A 5840-nucleotide genomic window follows, 5' to 3' on the forward strand; every position below is an offset into this window, starting at 1 on the left:
ATTACGCTATGTTCCCGTGGTTATTGATAAATTCTATAAAAGCCAAATTTTTGTACCTTTTTTGTACCTTCATATTCAATTATAATATGAGTCATTTTATTTGTGCTTTCCAAGTTTTACTCATTTTATATTTTGCTTGCTATTACAATTTTGCAGGCGTTATAATTTTTCAAGTTATCGATTTAATTTTTAAGAAAAAACGCTAAGGTACAATTATTTTTATTACGCCAGGATTTAGTACCTTTAATTTTTAATCTGTTAAGTTCAAATAACTCAGTAAATCATGTCTTAAAAATGATTTTTCTTAGGAAGATTTCTTTGAATTAGCGTCTAGCCTTTTTTAACGCTAAGGTACAATTATTTTTATTACGCCAGGATTTAGTACCTTTAATGTTTAATCTGTTAAGTTCTGATAGCTCAGAATATCATGTCTTAAAAATGATTTTTCTTAGGAAGATTTCTTTGAATTGGCGCCTAGCCTTTTTTAAGACATGATTTACCGAGTTATTTGAACTTAACAGATTAAACATTAAAGGTACTAAATCCTGGCGTAATAAAAATAATTGTACCTTAGCGTTTTTTCTTAAAAATGAAATCGATAATTTGAAAAATTATAACGCCTGCAAAATTGTAATAGCAAGCAAAATATAAAATGAGTAAAACTTGGAAACCAAAAATAAAATGACTCGTATTATAATTGAATATGAAGGTACAAAAAAGGTACAAAAATTTGGCTTTTATAGAATTTATCAATAACCACGGGAACATAGCGTAATAAAGTACACCCGCCATTCTGACTGTCAGGATGGCGGGTGACCTGTTTTTTGGTGATAACTTTTAGTACCGTGAGGTACAATTTTTTTTAAAGGAGGTACTAAATAGTACAAATTAGGTACAAAAATATGGTATGGTTTTCATTTAATTTTATTTAGGTACACCCGCCATTCTGACTCTCACCTAATTTTGGTACCCGAGCAAGCGTAAAATTCCAAAATTCTTACAGTATAATCTTGAGTGTTGCGAGGGTTTCATGGCACTTTGCTACTGACTGAAACACAAAATTTATCACCATACCAACACGAGGAAAATATTAAATGCAAAACATTACGGATTAATAGCCTATATGGTGTCCCGCTGCTGGACAAAGGCTTACCCTTTCGATCTCCATCCGTCTCGGTTTTAAGCAATCTCCTGCCAGCCGTTGAGACATGCGTCCAGATCATCCCGCTATCTCCGCCTGGGCCTGCCTGCTCTTCGCCCATTGTGCGGTACCTACATCATGGCTATTTTGGTGATGGCAGACATGGCCTGCCCAGTCCTATTTCAACTTGGCGGTCTTAGTTCCAACATCAGTAATGCTGGTTTTTGAACGCAGCGTAGAAGGGCGGACTCGGTCAATCCGTTTTACTCCTAGCATGCTGCGCTCCATAGCTCTTTGGCAGGGCTTCAATTGGGTATTTTGCGCCTCGGTGAGTAACCACGTCCAAATCCAAATTAACGTTATTAAATATTTAACATTCAAAAGCATCACTTAAATGTCAATTCTACCAGCCACCATAAAGAAACAACTCAACATTTCCATGAAACAATATTTACACCTTTGTGAATAAATACAACTCATCAATTTTTGAAAAATAAAGGAGACTTTACGAACTAGTGTGGTGAGTTTTTTTGTTTTAAAGGGTAAATTTTATGTATTTTAGAGTTGAACCCATTGCCATCACATTAGGATAAGATGATGGTATTCTGGAGGAATGAAGAGAACTCCTCAAATATTATAAGCGCATCAAGAGTAATTCGAGTATTATTTTGTAGTAACTAGTGAATTTGCTTTTGGAAATGACCACTTGGTAAATTAGAACTGCTGATAAAGTAATAAAGACCATAAATTAAACCCTTACATCGACAACGTCCGAAATACTGAACATGATCTTCTTTTTGCATGTTTTCTTAACCAGAATCATTAATACTATTGAGCCTCGAAAAGGATTCACTCAGGATAAGTATCTAGTCCGTCGATTTAAGTGTTAACGGAACTCCTTTTAGACTCTGTATTCTTACCGTGTTTACGTTCATTCAATTTGTCTTGAGATGAGATGAGAGAATATTAACCATATATTATTTTAGTGCCATATTGAACTGTTTTTATGGTACTTTTTGTTGGTTGACTAAAAAAATACCTAAAGTGACTCACCTTTACTTAATTGATAGCTCCATCTTTGGCACTAGGTGAAGGCTTAGCACTCTGCACACGGTCCATCTCGCGGCGTCGCGGCCGGCGGCCGCGCCAGCGTCCGATTTTACCGTCACGGGAGGCCACTCGGAAGTGCTACGTCCGTCTTATTTGTCGTTGTTTGCGCGGGAAAAAAAATAAACAAATCAATATATCGGAGGTGCAAGCGAGCGTTCGCGGACAGGAAGCCGGGATAATAGCGAGGCGCCTCGTCCGGTCGTCGGAGACGGAGGGCGGGGGATGTGCGGGGGAGTGCTGCGGAAGTCCTCGGCCACGCCCTCGGGCGGAGCTTGCGTCGCGTGCGCGGATTATCACCCCGGGGGAGATGCGACCGGGAGGATTCGGGGTAGTAAGGCCTCAGATGCGTCGCACCGACCCACTGATTGTGCTCTGAGCATCACACAAAACACTTATCATTATTGGCTACAGGCATGGCAATATTATCAAGTCAACATTTTCCAACACACAGTGAAAATAATGGCTGGAATAAACGTTAGTGATTTTTATAGTGCTCATATCTTATGCGTGTGCTAACTCGGGACACGAATACTAAAGTGATGTAGCAAAATATTTTAGGACAAAAAATATATCAATATTAGACGTGACAGTTTATAGTAATAAAAATATTATAACCTCTTAGTAGTAATAAAGTATCTTTATTGAGCACATGTATATAAAATGCATATATCAATATCTTATGCATAAAATCTTTAGAATGTGCTCCACGTTAGCACATGTATGGTTATCAAATTATTTCTGTCTTAAAACAAGTTAGTTGCCAAAACCCCCTTAATTTGCCAGATTGATAGATGCTGTAAGTAGGTATGTTTGAACACATATCTACAGGGTTGATTAAATCAATCCTTGGAGGGAAAGTGCCTTAAAACCTTAAGCTAACTCATTTTACTCAAATGAAACACTATTTTTTTAAGAAGAAACAAACTGTATTCAGATTTTTTGGAATAAATATTCGATTTTATGGATATGTTGTAGGTATGACAGCTAGACGGGTGTATGACTTGAGTGTTGCTTGGAAAAAAAATAACATCAACATTATGTGTAATGATCGACTAGCGGAATAAAAAAAATGTTTCTTTTTAAAAATATTAGAATGATTCCTTTTAGTAAAATGAGCAAACTTAATATTTTAAAACACTTTCCCTCCAGGGCCCATAATTTTTTTCCACACTGTATAGTTTGCTGTAGAGGCATCAACCTTAAAATAATAAAAAATATCGGACAGTAGGAACTGTCGGACTTAGCAAAGTAAGAAACCTGCCTGTATTTACCTACGCTCCAAAGCAGTGAATAAAAGACACACAGAGCGCACGTGTTTTAAAACCTGACATTTTTATAAAGCTTATATAGATAATGACCCTGGAGAGTTAAAAGTAACTATATATTTTAGTAATAGGTAAGCCAAAAGAAGCGGTATATACGTGCAAACTTTAGCAGTGGTAGGTAATTAGCGAAGCTCAATGAGAGTGCGCCGAGGGCGGGGCTATCTCGCCGCCTCTCGCGCTGTAAATGTAGGTTTAAGCGCTCTCGACTTCGTGATTTTTACAAATCCATTTAATGGTGTTGGATGACACGACCTTTTGCATTCAGATGGTATAATTAAGGGGTATTAGAGCTATAAATTATTCTTTGCTACGCGTTATTTTGAGTAAGTAACTAAAAAAGTAATTAATAGGTAAAAATGTAATGTAATGGTGTTAGGTAGGTATTCAAAAATGTTTAAACAAATTCTAGCGTGGTGACGAAGGAGTGTTACTTATAGGGCCATTTGTATTTATTATTCACTTATGAGTATGCTAGAAAATAACATATTCGTAACGCTAAAATTGCAAGCGCCCATAGGCAGCGGTGGTTGCTTAGCATTAGGTGGGCCACAAGCTTGTTTGCCACTGCCGTGGTATAAAACTAGCCTCGAGTTGCAAAAAGTCGGATGTGAAAAAAGTCAACATTTCAGGAGAACAATAACCAAATTGGCACATTTTGTTTATCAACCATTTGAGCTAGACAGGCCTATTTTTTTAAATACTAATATAAGAAAATAGTATTTTTTATTCTTTTAAAATATAATATCGTGTGATATTTATGCAAAATGTATCAGATCCGTCTTTTTATTTCTCCTAATTGAAGTGTACAATGAAAAGACTACAAAGAAGAAAATATGATACTCAAGAAATTGAAAAATGGAATGTCATCTAACACAAATTTTACGGACAAAAATCTTTACGTACACCATCCGCCCAAACCGGCACGGCATAAACTCACAACTTCCATAATACACGAAGTCATATCGTGCAAAATCTTATTCTTGCGATCCCGAAGAACGAACTCCGCGTTCGGCGGGCCAGCATTGCCAAGGTGCACTGAAAGCCCTTATTTATAGCCCCACCAGATCCTTTTCATCAAATTTTTGTTATTACGTTATCATTGTTTGTTATCATCAAGTATGAGCGAAATGTACGCGTGAATGGTAAGTAAATTACATAATTTATAATTATAATGTAGGCATCACTTCTTATAAAATAATCAAAATGATTTGTTTCCAATGCAATGCAACTTATTATCATTGATTATTTTATTAAATATTTACTCGTATTTTTAAAAGTGGTTACTCGTCTGTACTAACATATAAATTATAAACCGAAATAGATGACATATTTTAAAAAAAAAGTTGATCAGTTTTCTAACAATGAAATGGGTTTATAGCGCCTACCGACACCTCGGGCCACTAATTATGTCGGAACACCGTACGAGGCTATCACTAAACGTTGTACATACAAGTTCAAACAGACAGATATAATTGCATACTTTAGAGTTTAAGTGGCGTAAATCCTAATAATCGTAATAATAATAATCTTATTACGTATTTTATTCATGAACTAACGTCACATTCCATGCGCTCGTATACAATATTATCTTCCAGAAGGAGCTCTAATTTGAACAAATTACTTTGTCGAACACCCATCTAGAACAAAGCATCAATTTGATTAATTGACAGGCGCCTCAGCAGATTGATTTGATGCAACACCTGGTCGGGCAGGGCGCGGCCGCAGCGCACGCACCAACCCCTCGGCCCGCAGACTATCTGTTACTCGCAACCCTTACGAGACACCTCGCCACACGTGACCCGTTATGACTATCATCCACAACTACGCCACTTAGTATGAATGGCTGGGGCAAGTTATACTACGGTGAGCTAGAAACGACTAGGTACGGAATGTTTTGCGAATAAGTAAATAAAAAAATGTTTGCTAACGCGATTTAACATGACACAATATGAGAAAAGAAAAACACCTTAAACTATTGTGAGTAGACATAAACATATTGATGTGATCACGATGTGATTCAACATTCAAAACAAAGATTCAACTTACCGTATGAACTGCCCAGCTAACTTGAAGTAACTACCAACTGTTGCCTTTTGAGCACTAATTCATTTTAGGCATACTTGATGCGTCTAAGTGCACCCGACAACAAATGCAATAGAATACCCACTTTAGAATTCCGTAAGACCAGATAATCGTTAGTCGTCAAGTTAAGCATGAATTGAAATCATCTAAATGTTATTTGAAGCCAGTACAAAAACAACAAG

The 5840-nt window shown here is 36.7% G+C and overlaps 1 protein-coding gene across 1 annotated transcript in view; it reads right to left on the reverse strand.

Moving 5' to 3' along the window:
- LOC133527480 (DNA-binding protein D-ETS-3) overlaps positions 1–3574 on the reverse strand; it is a 109871-nt gene extending 106297 nt beyond the window's left edge. The window contains exon 1 of the mRNA XM_061864514.1: positions 2195–3574. The gene's annotated coding sequence lies outside the window, so the exon portion shown is untranslated. The remainder of the gene's footprint in view (positions 1–2194) is intronic.
- Positions 3575–5840: the final 2266 nt, after the last annotated feature.

The sequence above is a fragment of the Cydia pomonella genome, chromosome 1 (assembly GCF_033807575.1).
Source record: "Cydia pomonella isolate Wapato2018A chromosome 1, ilCydPomo1, whole genome shotgun sequence".
NCBI classification, from domain to species: domain Eukaryota; kingdom Metazoa; phylum Arthropoda; class Insecta; order Lepidoptera; family Tortricidae; genus Cydia; species Cydia pomonella.